The following is a 14,418-nucleotide window of genomic DNA, read 5'->3' as shown; positions in this document are numbered from 1 at the left end:
CTTCTGAAATCTCAGAAAAAAACGCCAGACGTAGAAAACAGTTCCTAGACGCAACTTTGTAAGATGCTAGATGGAATGCTGCATTTGCATGTACTGCACCTCTGAGTTTGCATATTTTCCCATGCTTGGTAGCTGTGCGCGTCTGAGCCCCGAGCACTCCCTTGCTGCCAGCGCACCAAGCCCTCCTCAGGGGGCAATCGAGATGCTGTTATTTCTGCATAATGGAAAAGCATTTGAACACAATGCTTGCGGTGCTGCTTCACCTTTGTGCCTTTCCAAGACTATTACGAGTAAATTCTCAGGAAGTTCCCTACACTTACAACTGGGTCCGCAGCTCTACTATGTTTTTTATTGGGCCCACATACCACATGGCAGCTATACCTACAAGGTGTCCTACAGAGCAAAAATGCTTATTGTTACCTAAATGTTACTGTGATAGCTTTAACTTCCCTCATTTACGTTTATGTCTTTTAGCTGAACTGTTATGTATAAACTTGCACTGAAGGGTAAAGAATAATCTTCCCTAGGAATGAAATGCAGAAAACAAAAGGAAAAGAATTTAAGGAAACCTAATTGGCCAGGGTGGTGGGGATGGGGGGGAAAAGTTCAAGCTTCGTGGCAGAAACCACTGTGCAAGAATCTAAGCAAAACCATTTGCATCCATATAATAAAGAGGGAAGTTCTGCAGGTATGAAAGAAACAATGCATTCACGTAGCACGGGGTGAATCAGATGAAGAACCACCACTTTGTACTTGGCATGGCAGCATGCGCTAACTTGATTATAGATCTTTATTTATCTTTTCTTTTTCCAAGACACATGAATCCTGTCCATGCATTACCACTGTTTGCCAATACATATCCCTCTAAGGAAAATGCATTTTGTGCAAGTCTTTGCTTAGTTCTGAATACCAATTCAGCCACAAGATAAAAAGTCTAAGTTTCCCTTTGGAAAAACTCTGGTAACATTTAAAATGTAATTGCTTTTGCAAACTGACAACTAATTATCCAAAAGCAAAATGCACATTAGGCATTTAAATAATGAAATGTCAGTCAGTATAATAGAAGTGCCACTTTACTTTTTGCTTTCGGAAATTATTTTAGTCTTAAAATTAATCTATCTACATATACATAGGCCCATGTATTTTGTGATTATGCTTATTCACATAAAATAAAATCTTACTAAATTGTGTTATTTCTACCTACAGACTGCTTGCTTATGCCTTTCAACAACGGCTGCTATTTGTAAAGGTACAAATACCACTATTTACAAGCTGTTTCAGTCCCACATTTGTTTCTAAGTGCTCTCCACACTACCTTGTTGCTTGCCAAGGGAATTTTCTATCCACTGCTGATCACTAGAACGTACCTATTTTGCTGTGTTATGAATCCGTAAGTCAGACATCATTACACAGAAATGAACCATATTAACATTAGGATTGCGAGGTCTGAAGGAAAAGAAAAAAAAAAAAAAAAGGCAAGCATGAAGCTACAAGAATTACTTGTCTGAAGGATGTGCTCCGTTTCCCTAACTAATCACTATCAGATTTTGTATGAGGCAAGATTAAAGAATGATATAATATTGTTTACTTAAAACATAAGTTTTTAACGGGGGAGAAGTGATAAACAAGTGCTCAGTTAAGACTGTATTCAGCAGTATCTTCCCCAGACACATCATTCCTAGTTCTTCACATCAAATTCTTCAACATCTCGTCTCAGCTCCGAGGCTAACTCACGCCCGCAACCCCCCTCCCGGGTGCTCGAGGAGGCTGCTCTATGGCGGGGAGCATCTTCCAGCTACGTGCCCCTTGCTCCAGCTGCTAAACATGGCCAGGGGGGCACTGCGAGCAGCTGCTCCAGCCTTCCTCCTCCTTGTCCCCTCAGGGCAGAAAGGCTGCTTCTTCCCCCTGTATTTCTCTTTAGACTCACTCCCTGTGGTAGGGCACAGCTACGTCACATGGCAATGCACAAGACTTGACTTTTTCCACTTGAAATAATAATTAAAAAAAAAAAAAAAAAAAAAGATATCAAACATGGCAGTGCAAATAGGAAAACTGAGAATGATTCCTTTGATGAATGCGACTTTTATACCTCGGTACACCTGCCTGTTTTAGAGAGCCCCAAGTATGTCACACACGCGTAAGAATAAATACACATATGCTGTAGATTCACACATACTGCCCATATATATTGGGTTACATGGAGACAGATGCGTATTACAACAATGCCAATTATTTCTAAAACTTTTATGTACATTTTATACCTATGTATGTATATGCATTCACCTACACACATGCATATTCACAGAGAGGGTGCAGACACAGGTGAGTGTGTCCACACGTGCAGGTACGTTCGGAATAGGTTCATTCCGATAGACAGACATGATGATTTGTGTGGAGAACTACACCGGACTTGACACCCGGCTGCGCTAGAAGCCAAATTCTAGAGCAAAGGACCAGGATTCAGTGTGAGCAAAAGAAAGACTTTCCTCATGAATATTTATGTGGAACTGTTCAACATGAGCAAAAACGATAAGGATGTGCCACTGGTACTCATGCTGTAATACCATATTTTAAGAAAACAATTTGGAAGTATGAAATAAAATATACAGTATTTTAATAGATTCTGAAATGCAGCCCTGTTCCAAACACATCCATCATTTTACCTGTAAGAGTCAATCTGTTTAAGCAGTGGCCCTACTTATGTGCAGCACTGTAAAAGGGCATGAAAATATATCTTCCATAAATTTGCTATAATAGCGTAACAGTAGTTACTGTAACTGAGGTTGCCCAATTGTTTCCTCTAAATAGTCACTGCTTGGTCCAAAATTTTCTGTTTCCTCTCTCTACCCAAGAATGGTTTCTATTTAATAATTTACCGTTATCTGTTCTGTAGCTTGAGTAAGGTACTTTACTCATTTTTGTTGTGATGAGAATAAAAATAATACTGTCTACATTATAAGAAAAAAAAAAAGCAGAGACTTTCTGGGCAACATTTTAACCTAAATAACTAAAAATTTAAGAGTTCCAATTTGTCACCATGGCAGTCCCTACTGAGAAACAAGCATAGCATTATGGAAGAAAATGCCTTGATTTGACTAAATTATGAGCTTTTAGGAAATGGCGTGCAGAGCTTTTGTTAAACTTACTAGGTGGGCAATGCATTGCACACGTATTTGTAGCTTTACCATACGCTAACTCAGACACTCTAATTTTGTCACATATGTTACAGGAAATCCAGGATCAGAAATAGGTACTTTAACTCCTTTCACTCCTCTTGCTTATTTTATATTACAATACCTCTTCAGTCAATTAAAACCCAAGAATTATGAACTGCTCTATCTCCATGTGTATTCAAGTTATTGAACTTCTTTATTCAGTATACATAGCTTGAAGTCCATGAGGCCCAAATGAGACTCCGGCCCGATTCATAACTTGCAAGAATAGACAAGAAATTGCCCTGTAGTTGTGAAAATTAATACTATGGGTTCACTCATGAGGTACCCTGCAGATGCAGGCACCATCTCTTAATCATCCCCATCAAGATATCTGTAAGACTTCATCGAGGCGCTCTCCCTCCGAGTGCCTGTGTTTAATTCCAAGGGGAACCAAACGGCACAGCGAGTGTCCCGATCGAATCTTGTGCTGTAGGTATGGGTAACCGCGCGCCCGAGGACCAGAGCTATAATCATACAATGCAGACAGTTTATGGGTCATAGGTGTAAAAGTGTGTCATTTTTAGGTTCTCACAAGGACAAAATTTGGAGTTGCCTTCAGCTTTAATATTTCCCAATTTGTTTTGGTGCTTAAACATATACCCTTCCTCCAATTGTGAACGGTCAGATAAATCACAGTTATGTTTTTGTTTCATTAATGGAAGATTCAGTTATTTCCAGAAAACATTTGCATAAGAAAATGTAATATTAATAACTATTAATAATGAAGCTTTTAAAACTATTTTGATGAGCCTTTGTGCTGCAATATGCAGCAAGGCAAACCTCTGTTACAGGTAACACGGAGACTGTAGAAGTATGACCATTTAGTTTGCAAGGCAGGGATTTTAGCAGCTGATTTTTGAGCTATTCATCAAGCGGGTTTTTTTGTTGGGTTTTTTTTTTTGCAATAGAATTTGAACAAGATAAAAAATGGCTGCATAAACATCCCCTCTCTGCTGCTTCTGTAAAGAAGAGACAGAGCCAGCTCACACATTTTAAATATCCATGGAGCCAGTCGTTACGAAGACCTTACGCTTTGATGCTAGGCTGATAGCACTGTGATTATTGGAGTCATTTGCAGGGTAACAGAAAGAGCAAGGAACACTGTCTGATATTATTTCCACGTGAAAATGGGGAGACGGAGCAGGCACGAAGCAGATATTCTCACTGCACTGTTTCACCTTCCCCCTCACCTTCCCACACACATTCCCGACATTCAGGATATGTAATAGTGCTATTTTGGAGATGAGCGAGCTGTGACTAGTTCATAGCAGGCTTTTTCAGTAAGCCAATTTTAATTTTTAGTAATACTAAGCAGAGCAATCATAAACAGAAAGAATCATTTTGTGATGACAGCAATGAATTTCTTGCTATTTCCTCTATCACAGTAAGAAAATGGGAAATCTATCCAAATAGCATTTCCTTCTGCAGATTTATCATCACTAGATTGTATTTTATTGCTATTATATGAACACTGTATTTAGATACTTGTGCTCAGAGAAAACCTCCTCATTTTTGGCAATTTCCCTTTTTATAAGTCTTGAATTCCAGCTAATTTCTGCCTCATTACTTTAATATAATTCCTCACTGATGAGAATCTTCGGAGAAGGGACACACTTTACGACATCAGTGCCTCTTCATGAAAAGAGAATGTAAAAATAAGTACGAAAGCAATTGAGGCCAGCAGAAAAAGGACAGGCATTAGAGCCTCAGCCCAGATCTATTTAAAAAGATTTTCCCCCTTATGCTGCTGAGACACTAAAAGAAACAAAATAGCAACTGCAAGTATCAGGAAAAAAATTTTAACAAGGGAAGAACATATTATGAGATTAATTTTGATTTAACAAAACCACCAGCTCCTCCTAGGGATAAAAGACCAAGGCCTGGGATATATGTTAAAACTAACCTGATAAAAGAGACTCAAAAGATTAGCCACAGATAACCATAGTACTAGTCTCAGACTTGAGAAAACATTTTTAAGTGGCATCACCACCCCAAAGTAAACCCAAGGTAGAAAAATTAACATTTCTGCATCCTAACAGCCAAGCAGAAACCATTTTTGAACACCATAGTCCTTCCTCATTCACAACGTGCAATTAATCGTCTCCTGCTATTTATATCCCTGACATCATCCCATATCGAGCATCCTTGGCACTAGAAGTCACTTGGAAAGAACCAACAAACATTCGACTCTCCGTTTCTCAAAAGACTGTGTGCTTCATGTGTTTTTATACTCATGAGGAGCAGCTGTCAGATCCCCCTTTCAGTAGCTTAACAAGCACCTAGATCTTCTCTCCAGGTTCAGTAGCTACTCACAGCACGGCTGCTTTTAATCCAGTCGGGGGGTTGAACTCTTGCCTCTTCCCTGGCAGCAGCCTTGCAAAATTATCTCAGCTGGAAGTCAGTCTCTACTACCTAAATTTTTCTCTCTGCCTTTAAGTAATGGATTTTGTGGAAGGCTTTGCAGTAATTCCCGAAAGTGATTTTGCATTTTACCTCACAACACATGGGAAATTCACGGTCTCTAACTTCTCAGTTAGTTGAGGAATGCCAGGGGTCATCTAATAATGGCATAGTCAACAGCTTCAGCACTACCACAGTGCTTCTTAAGACGCAAACCGAAAAGAAGCACTGTCATGGCTAAACACTTTTATGGATCAGGAAGGGAAGAGATCACAAGTTTCACAGTACCTTTCGTGATAGTCGTTCTCACGGCAACGCAGTGCTGAGTACTCAGTGCTGGATGAATCCTAGCAAAGATAAGAAAAGTGGGACCTTAGAGCAGTCCTACTCACCCTAAAAACTGGGAAAGAAACACCCCGGCAGTTGAGTTCTGCTGATTACAGACAAAAGGAAATGCAATTATAGCAGGCTACGCTGCCTGTTCAAAAATTCTGCTCACGTGCAGTGAACCTGTGGGGTTTTTGGCCCTGCTAGCAAATGTCACCCTCAGAAGCCGGTAAGTAAGAACACGTGGATCCCCCAGTGAGCACCTTCCTAAGATAACCACCACAAAGAAACCACTCCGGGTCTCACGATAAAGTATAATTGCTGAACTTCCACTAATAGTATTCCTTCCCCAGGGGCCTGTGAACTGCATGCCCCCACAGTTTAACTGCTGATCTCAGAGCAGTAAGAAGAGAAAAAAGAAAAAGAAGAGCCAGAAAGATAAGTAATCAAGTTCACTACCACAAACAAACTGTTTGTAACACCACATGTATTAAAAGTGGCCAGCAGCTGAGCTTACACCTACAGCCTATGGAATATAGGCCTTTAATTTGTACACCTTCTAAACCATTTTCAGCATCCACACTGACCCATGGATATAGGGAATAGTAGCGGTGGGTCTTCCTCGTGGAAACGCTACTGCTAAAATAAAGCTGCTGAGGTTTCCTGATGCAGGCCATCTTGTTTCTTGTATAAAACACTGTCATAAAACTAAATGCTGCCATAGGAGCAGACAGTGTGCCAAGCAGACTCTGCTGATCTGAAAAGTATCCAAAATATCTAAACCTCTCAAGTCTGTAAATTGTGGCTGGAAATTCCATGACAATAAACCTTCCAGCACTGGCACTCTGGGGTCTGGAAAATCATCTTTTCTCTTGGTCTTGTTAATACCTTGATTTATACTCACTTTTGTGTGCAGCCCAAAATAAGTCAGATTCTACTCAATTACACTCTGAACTAGAGAATATTTCTCCACTCAGTTGCATGGTGTTCCATCACAGTGAAATATAAAAAAGGCTACAGAGATACAGCACAGAAGACAATTTTTTTTTTTTTTTGAGGACCTAAGTTTGCTTTGGTTTTTTTTATTACTTCTTCATTTTTCTAGAAACATACTTATATTGTTCGTATTTGAACAGGAAAATACTACCAGTTACATGACCACCTGTGACAACACTTATCACAAAGAAGAAACACATCAGCTTAAGACCTGAAACCCCCCACACACATTCGCAGAAGTAAATTCCACCAATGAACCTGTTCTGACACTGGCATAGCAGTGAGCAAAGTTTTCCAAACAAAACACGACTAGAACATCGATAATCTTTCATACTGAAATAAACTTACATTAGTAGGCCTGGGAAAACTTTAGTACTATAGTAGTAAAGGAAACTCATTCCCATAGAGAAGTAAAAATAATTCTGTATTCATGTTAAAAGTCTCGGACTGGTTCCTCAACATTTGCCGTTTAGAATTTACTCCTAATTTTCTTGCCCAGCACAGGAGTCATAGCCACGATTGAGAAAGGACACATTGATAGGTTTCTAATAGATGCTGAGGAACAGTCCCAAGTTCATTTATGAGTTCAGTTCTTTCCTCAGAAGGATAGTATCAGTTTCCTCTGTCCTTATCTAGCTTTTCCCCATTATTATTTTCAATTTGGAGATCAATTACAACAGCAGATATCTCAAGAGTACAGACATTCACAGACAGAGCAGCCAAAGACCTGACAGCCACAGGAGAATCAAGCTTTTTCACTGAATGCAGAAAGCATGAAAGCCTTGGGCTCAAAGGAAGATGGTTTTTGAGGCATGAGAAGAAAGTGAAAATTTTTTTAAAGTTCACAACTACAGAGACGTTAAGTATACTCCTTTGAAAGCTACCAAGATGATCACACACATTGCAGAGCAAGAAGTACAGTATTTGGTCCATTGATTATTTCTGTGTGATCAGTTCCTTACACCGGACCCGTGCATCACTTCCCAGGGGGAACCCAGGGAACCCAAGGTTTCAGCAAATCTCCATTGTTTGGTTCTAGCGGTACAGAAACTACAGCTGTAGGTGTCGGAGAGTCCTGGACAAAGATGACAGTTGCAAGTTTTACAAGAACAGCTTCACCACCGTATATTGTGTGAGCATAAGTTTGTTGAGGTATGTTACTATTACCAACATTTCTTAGAAGGGAAATCCCAGATTCCCACATTTGTCCTTTCCTTATTGGAAGCCTCCAGAGTGAAGGTGAGGCATTATCAGAAGCTGTTATGATACAGGAATCACTGATCTACTAAATCTTTGTAATCTTGACATTGTTACATATTAAAAGATAAGTGTGAACAATAGCTTTTTAAACAGTAGTGATATACAAGGAGAAAGTATGATCTGGTAAACTGAAAAAAAAAAAAAACCAAACCAACAACCCTCATTTAACTCCTGTATATCATTAAATAGATAAGTTAACCATCAATCCCTGATAACAACTCATTCAATTATTTCGCCAGAAGGGCTGATGTCCCACTTCTTGGTGAATTATCAGTAAGAGTCCTGGTTAAAAGGAAAAAAACTATTCCTTCCACATGTTTATGCAAGGTTAAGAAAGGACTGAGCTTTCACACTGAAATAAGACATTTTTGTCAAATTTCATACAGTGCTTCTTTACAGGAACAATTTTGAATGCTATGGTAGGAAGTTGATTTGATCTGCTCTTAATCAGCCTTGTGAAGCTGCAGTAATTTAGCATCATTGACATTTAACTCTTACTTTCTTGTTTATTATTTTAATAAAATCTTGGAACTTGAGCCTGTTACCTCAGGGCAAAGGCAATTTCACTGAGGAATTTGAAAAACATGGCTTAGTTTCTGAAGTCAACCCTTTGTCCATAACAAAGCAAACAGATCAATTTTTATGAAAACCACAGGACTAGAGGGTGAAAAATCACCTTGACTAGATGTCCATTCCAAATGCCTATTTATGGCTGAAGGCTGATGGATGGATTTTACACTGAATTTTTACACTGTAAAATTCCACTCTTCGAAGCCCCACGTGAAGCTCGTCTTGCCATAGGACAGGAGGAGGAGTGTAGCCCGACAGTGCAGGATCCCATCAGCAAGCGTGTTCTCCCACAGGATTACATGATCATGCTGCGGTCCCCTCACTCACTACCCACGCTCAGCTATTTAGCTACAGCCAAACTAGTGACCTCGAGCAGAAAGGAGGTCACAGTGGTACTCTGAAGTAGGCAAGAGCTAAACATCATGCTACAGAAAAAAAAAAAAAATCAAATCACATGGGTACCATATGAATGTACATGTGAGAATTGACATACTTGTCTATACAGTTTCCCTTCAAAGCTAGCCTATCAACTCCTTTTGAGTTGTATTGCTTTGAGATATTTCATCTTTTTAGAAGATGAGAAAGATAGTTTATGACACTGTGACAGTTTTGTTATTTTCAGTTTTCCTCCGGATCTGCATCTCCTCACAGGCTGGGAGAAAGACAGATGTTAATTTTGAAAACTTACCTGCAGAGCAGGTGCTTCCCAAGTGCAGAGTTAACTACTGGATCTCCCCGTAGGCCCTTTATATTTTTTGGAGTGTCATATTCAGATAAGATAAGGCTTCCCTAGAGAATAAGACAGCAATTGTAAGAAAATCAATATAATATATCACCACTGAAACAAAAAAAAAATTACATAACATTTTCCTTTTTTAAAAAAAATTTTAATTTTTTTGGGGGGGGGGAGGGGGGGGGAATATTTCCCAGGTCAGCTAAGGCAATGAAAAATACACTGGAGTCCCATGAGCTCTCTTAAACATAGAGATTCTTAGAACTTTACACATCGTTCTTCTCCAAACAAATGATAAGCAATAGGTGAAACTTTATCTAAAATACTGGGCCAAATTCTCTGGTAAGCATATATTCATGCAGTCCACTGTATGCTGCAGAGGCCCAGCAGGAGGGCAGGCAGGGAACAACTGGTATCTCAAAACACCTTCTGGTGGCATCAACTGGTATTCCCCCAGGCCTGTGCTACACAGCTAGTAGAAACTCCCCTCACCTCTTATAAAAAGCTCAATACGTTCTTTTGCTGCAGAAAAGGGAAAGCTTTTGCTGTGAGCAACATTTGGTCCATTGGCAGAAAACAACTCCTTGCGTTGGACCTTTTGGGGAACACACGCCTTTGGCGGGTGGGGAAGGGGTGAACCGTAGCAAAATTAGACTTGATCAACGAATTAGACTTTCAACCTTCGTAAGCCAGGAGAAGCGTGAAAAATCTCATATCTGCACGTAGCTTGGCAGTTAGGCTTAAGTTTATTAACATGGCATTCAGATGCCTATTTTAAAAGGCATCCAGGATTTGGATTATACTTCACTTGTGGTAAACAGCACTGCTGCAGTCCAGGCAGTTTTAAGCTGTTCCCTGCTCAGAGAAGGTAGTAGCTCACTATAGAGCTCACGCCAGGCAGCCAGAGAGTTTACCCGTGTTTCAAACCCTACATCGCTGCAGCTATCCCACTGTGCTGGTCAGAGCCAGGCTTTGCACTTCCACAGACCAAAACGTCGTCCTTCAGAATGCAACTTCAATACGAGTCGCGGGAGAGCTTTTCTTCTGGATTAAATACAATTAGAAGTCACAAGATGTTCACTATTGCTAACTATGGTCCCCGGCAAAGTCCCCTGATTGCACGCAAGCTGAGATCCATACTTAAGCGACCGCCCACCTATCTACATTTAGATTCCACCATCTCCGTGTAGTAGTTCTGTATGTTTTCTTTACCATCTTAGAAACGTATAATGTGCCTATTAGATGCTATCAGAAAGAAAGAAAAAAAATCCCTCCATAACTCAGAATGTGCATTCCCGTCCCCCGCCAAATCATAGAATCATTCAGGTTGGAAAAGACCCCCAAGATCATAGAGTCCACATATTTGCTTGTCACTGGTAGAAGCATGCCCCTGCATTACCCCTAAATCCAAAATGGTAAGCATTCATATGAATTTCTCCAGGATAAGAAGCGGTAAAAAAAAAGGACAAGTTATTCCACCCCTAAACTTTATGACCTATGGGGAACATAGATCAAAATCATAGATGGGATGCGATCTTTAATTTATTAATTATTTAGCATAGTCCGATTACTTGTTTAGAGACAAAAGCGTTTGAATTCATGCTAGGAACCTTGTCTCATCTCTGGTTTGCTTCTACTTTCCCTCCTGCCATGCACGCATTCTTATTTCAAACCAGACTCTAATTTGTTCAAAGATAGCAAACCTGATACGCCAAAAACTTGTTCAACTGAGCGGCTCAATCTTAGAGAGCTCGCACTTGTAAATGTTTGTGACATCATATAACAACATACAATATTTTACTTTTACACTGATGGTTAAGACTTTGTTAAACTTGTATTCTAACTAACATGGTTCCAGAACATTACCACAAAAGAATGTTCATTTTGTCTACACATACAAATGCATGGGATGGACATGGCAGAGCATTTTGACTGATCGCAGCAAAGAATTTCTTATGACCATTTTCAGACATAGCTAGAAAGAACTCACAATAGTTTTAGTGTTTTGCTTGGTTTTGGTTTGTTGTGGGGTTTTTTTAAATTTAAAACCAACACGCAAAAGTTCAGTCATTTGAGAAAATCATCTTAGAGTAATTGCCACACCAACACTATTTAGTATGCTCCTTTCCCTTTCTTTCCCTGATTGAAATATACATCAAGTAATTACATGCAATTAAATGTATTCTTTCCAATGCTCTTGCCTTGTTTCCTTTTTTCATTTCACTACAATTACTGCAAATTTCCTTTTACTAATCAACTTGCACTTTTCAAACAATTTTGCGTGCATTTTATGCATCAAAATGGACAATACCAAATTTCACTGCTCTTTCAGAACTATTACCTCTGTCATCACTCTTTACATCATAAACAAACCAGCCGCAAAGCTATTTTCATACCAATCTTTCAACTGTTCTATTTATTCTAAAAATAACTTGGGTAGGGGCCTTTCAAAGAGGAGGATCTTTGTAGTCTGCCCTGACGGAGAGCTGTTGCACATTCCAAATTTGTTCTGTGCCTCATCAAGGGTCTCATAATAGGATCTACACAGCACAAAGAATGAAATGGTCAAATCACACTTTGAACTGAAGAATTTTTTTCTTTTACTTCATGCTAGCACTTACCTGAATCATTAACTACAAAAAGGAACTTCATAAGCTGCAGTGTTGTAAAGCAAATAGTGCGCTTACTCGAGATAGTGACATAAGATGAGAAAAATACACTGCATTCTCCAAAAGAACATATCCTGTCTCTGCTACATTGAATTATTTAGGTTTTTGGCTCTTTGAGGTGAGGACTGTCTTTTGATATGTTCTATAGTATACAGCCTGAGTGGGCCTTAAGAACAAGGATACCTAGGTAATACCACAATGCAAATAATAAACATGCATAAGTCAACATAGATAGACATAAAGGACAGGATCTCTGCCCTTTATCAGATCATAATTGTTGGTATCTTCCTAGTCCCAAACATTTTAGGAACACAAATCCTTTCCACCCCCCATTAAATAACACATTACTGACTTCTCTATAGACCAAAGTAAGTAAAACGTGCTACGGCCTCAGCTAGTTACAACAACTCCCATTTCTAATTTTCAGAGGTTACCTGTTCAATTACTGTTAAGTAGAAGAGAATAGCAGCTGTTACACCAACTGAAATATACACAGAGACCAACAGAACTGCTGACAAACCTTTTCTTTACGGCTTCTTTCACAGAACATCACATTTGTTTCTGGTCTTTTCTGCAAACCGGTCGCCACCAAAAATACATTGGAAAACCATAAAGCTAGAAGAAATCCACTCCTCCGTACACCTCCACGTTCTTCGCACATAACAATCCTCTTCGAGACTCTATTCCTGCTTGATGCCTAACAGGCAAACTATTCAAACAAATTTGCCTTAACATCAACAGTCCTGACCCACACTAACCACAACTAAGCATACCTCAGGAACAAGATGACTCTCCTAAAACTTGCTTCTATACAGAGCAAGCCGAAAAGCTACTGCTCCATTCAGAGTGCTGCAACCAATGGTTGCACCACACTATTTTAAGCTCACCTGTTTGATTTTCTGCTGAAACAAAAGGAGAGGTCGTTAGCAGAGGCTGTAACTAGGCAGAAGGTGGCATTAGAATCAGCTGGGAGCTCTGGTAATTAGTAGCTCCCCACCTGAGGGCTCACGCTCCTCAGGTGTTTTTCACTTGTTTTGTTGTAAATCTAATTTTTTCACCTGTCTGGGAAGAGAAGTATTCTTGCGTCATTTTCAGCTGAGAATCAACTACTAGTCCCACATTATAGAAAACCAAATGCTGTTATCTACATGTGGGGTGTGCCTTCGATTGCATCATAATTCTGAACAAAAAAAATCTAAACTTGAGAAGGGCAGCTGGGGCATGGTCCTGAGTTCAGGCTAGGGTTGGTGTGAATATATCCTCAGCGCAGCCACTGAAGCACGGCAACTGGTCAGACCTATTCCACTAAGACAAAGGTGCTCTGTTCCTCCATCCCCAGGCATATATGATCCTGAAAACCAACTATTTCATCTCTTCGTCCCAGGATGGTCCTTGCTTGGAGTCAAGCCAGTAATGACCATATAGCCAGTCAGAAGCAAGACATTATGAAAAAAAATACCAATAAATAGTTTTGTTTTATCTAAACTGCTGTGTACTGGCAAATTAATTGAGCTCTGTCTTCTTTTGCACACGGACATACTAGCAGCATGTATTATTTGGGGTTAGAGTTAGCCAAAGTTTAGAAAACTGTATCTTCAGCAGTTGAGACCATGCTTAGATTCTACATGTGCCACAAAATAGGGAAAATGGATGATGTTAACATATTCAAAAATTTTTTTCCCCTGCACTTCCCTGGCCATTTTAAGGTTGGAATTTCAGTTTGGTGCGAGTAAAGTCTTGGAGATTAAAGACAACAGCTGAAATTAATACCTTGATTTTTCAAAATCTGGGAAATCAGGAAGAGATCTCTTACCAACAATTCCTAATAACTTCTTTTTTATTCTTCTGCTTTTCTGGATCTTCTGCCTATATTTAAAGTTAAAATCAAGGTAGACGTTAAAGTTTAGGACTTCAGCAGTGTAAACGATGATTAGATGCAACAGGCTGAAACATTAGGAAGAAGGCCGGTGTAACTTTCAGTACCTCATTTTCTATTTCACTGTTGATTTTGGTCTGTTTAAATTTGGGATAGAATAGGGGTGTCCTGGTTTCAGCTGGGATAGAATTAATTTTCTTTCTAGTAGCTGGTATAGTGTTATGTCTTGGATTCAGTATGAGAAGAATGTTGATAACATTGATGTTTTCAGTTGTTGCTGAGTAGTGTTTATACCAAGTCAAGGATTTTTCATCTTCTTATGCCCAGCCAGCAAGAAGGCTGGAGGGGCACAAGGAGCTGGGGGGGACACAG

The 14,418-nt window shown here is 39.6% G+C and overlaps 1 long non-coding RNA gene across 1 annotated transcript in view; it reads right to left on the bottom strand.

The window, feature by feature from the left end:
* Positions 1-9,541, bottom strand: part of LOC115352235 — a 90,808-nt gene extending 81,267 nt beyond the window's left edge. The window contains exon 1 of the long non-coding RNA XR_005934156.1: positions 9,457-9,541. This is a non-coding gene — a long non-coding RNA (uncharacterized LOC115352235). The remainder of the gene's footprint in view (positions 1-9,456) is intronic.
* Between the last annotated feature and the right edge of the window lie 4,877 nt (positions 9,542-14,418).

This window comes from Aquila chrysaetos, chromosome 16 (assembly GCF_900496995.4).
Source record: "Aquila chrysaetos chrysaetos chromosome 16, bAquChr1.4, whole genome shotgun sequence".
Taxonomy (NCBI): domain Eukaryota; kingdom Metazoa; phylum Chordata; class Aves; order Accipitriformes; family Accipitridae; genus Aquila; species Aquila chrysaetos.
The sequence above is the reverse complement of the archived record's forward strand: the minus strand, read 5'-3'. Positions and strand labels throughout refer to the sequence as shown.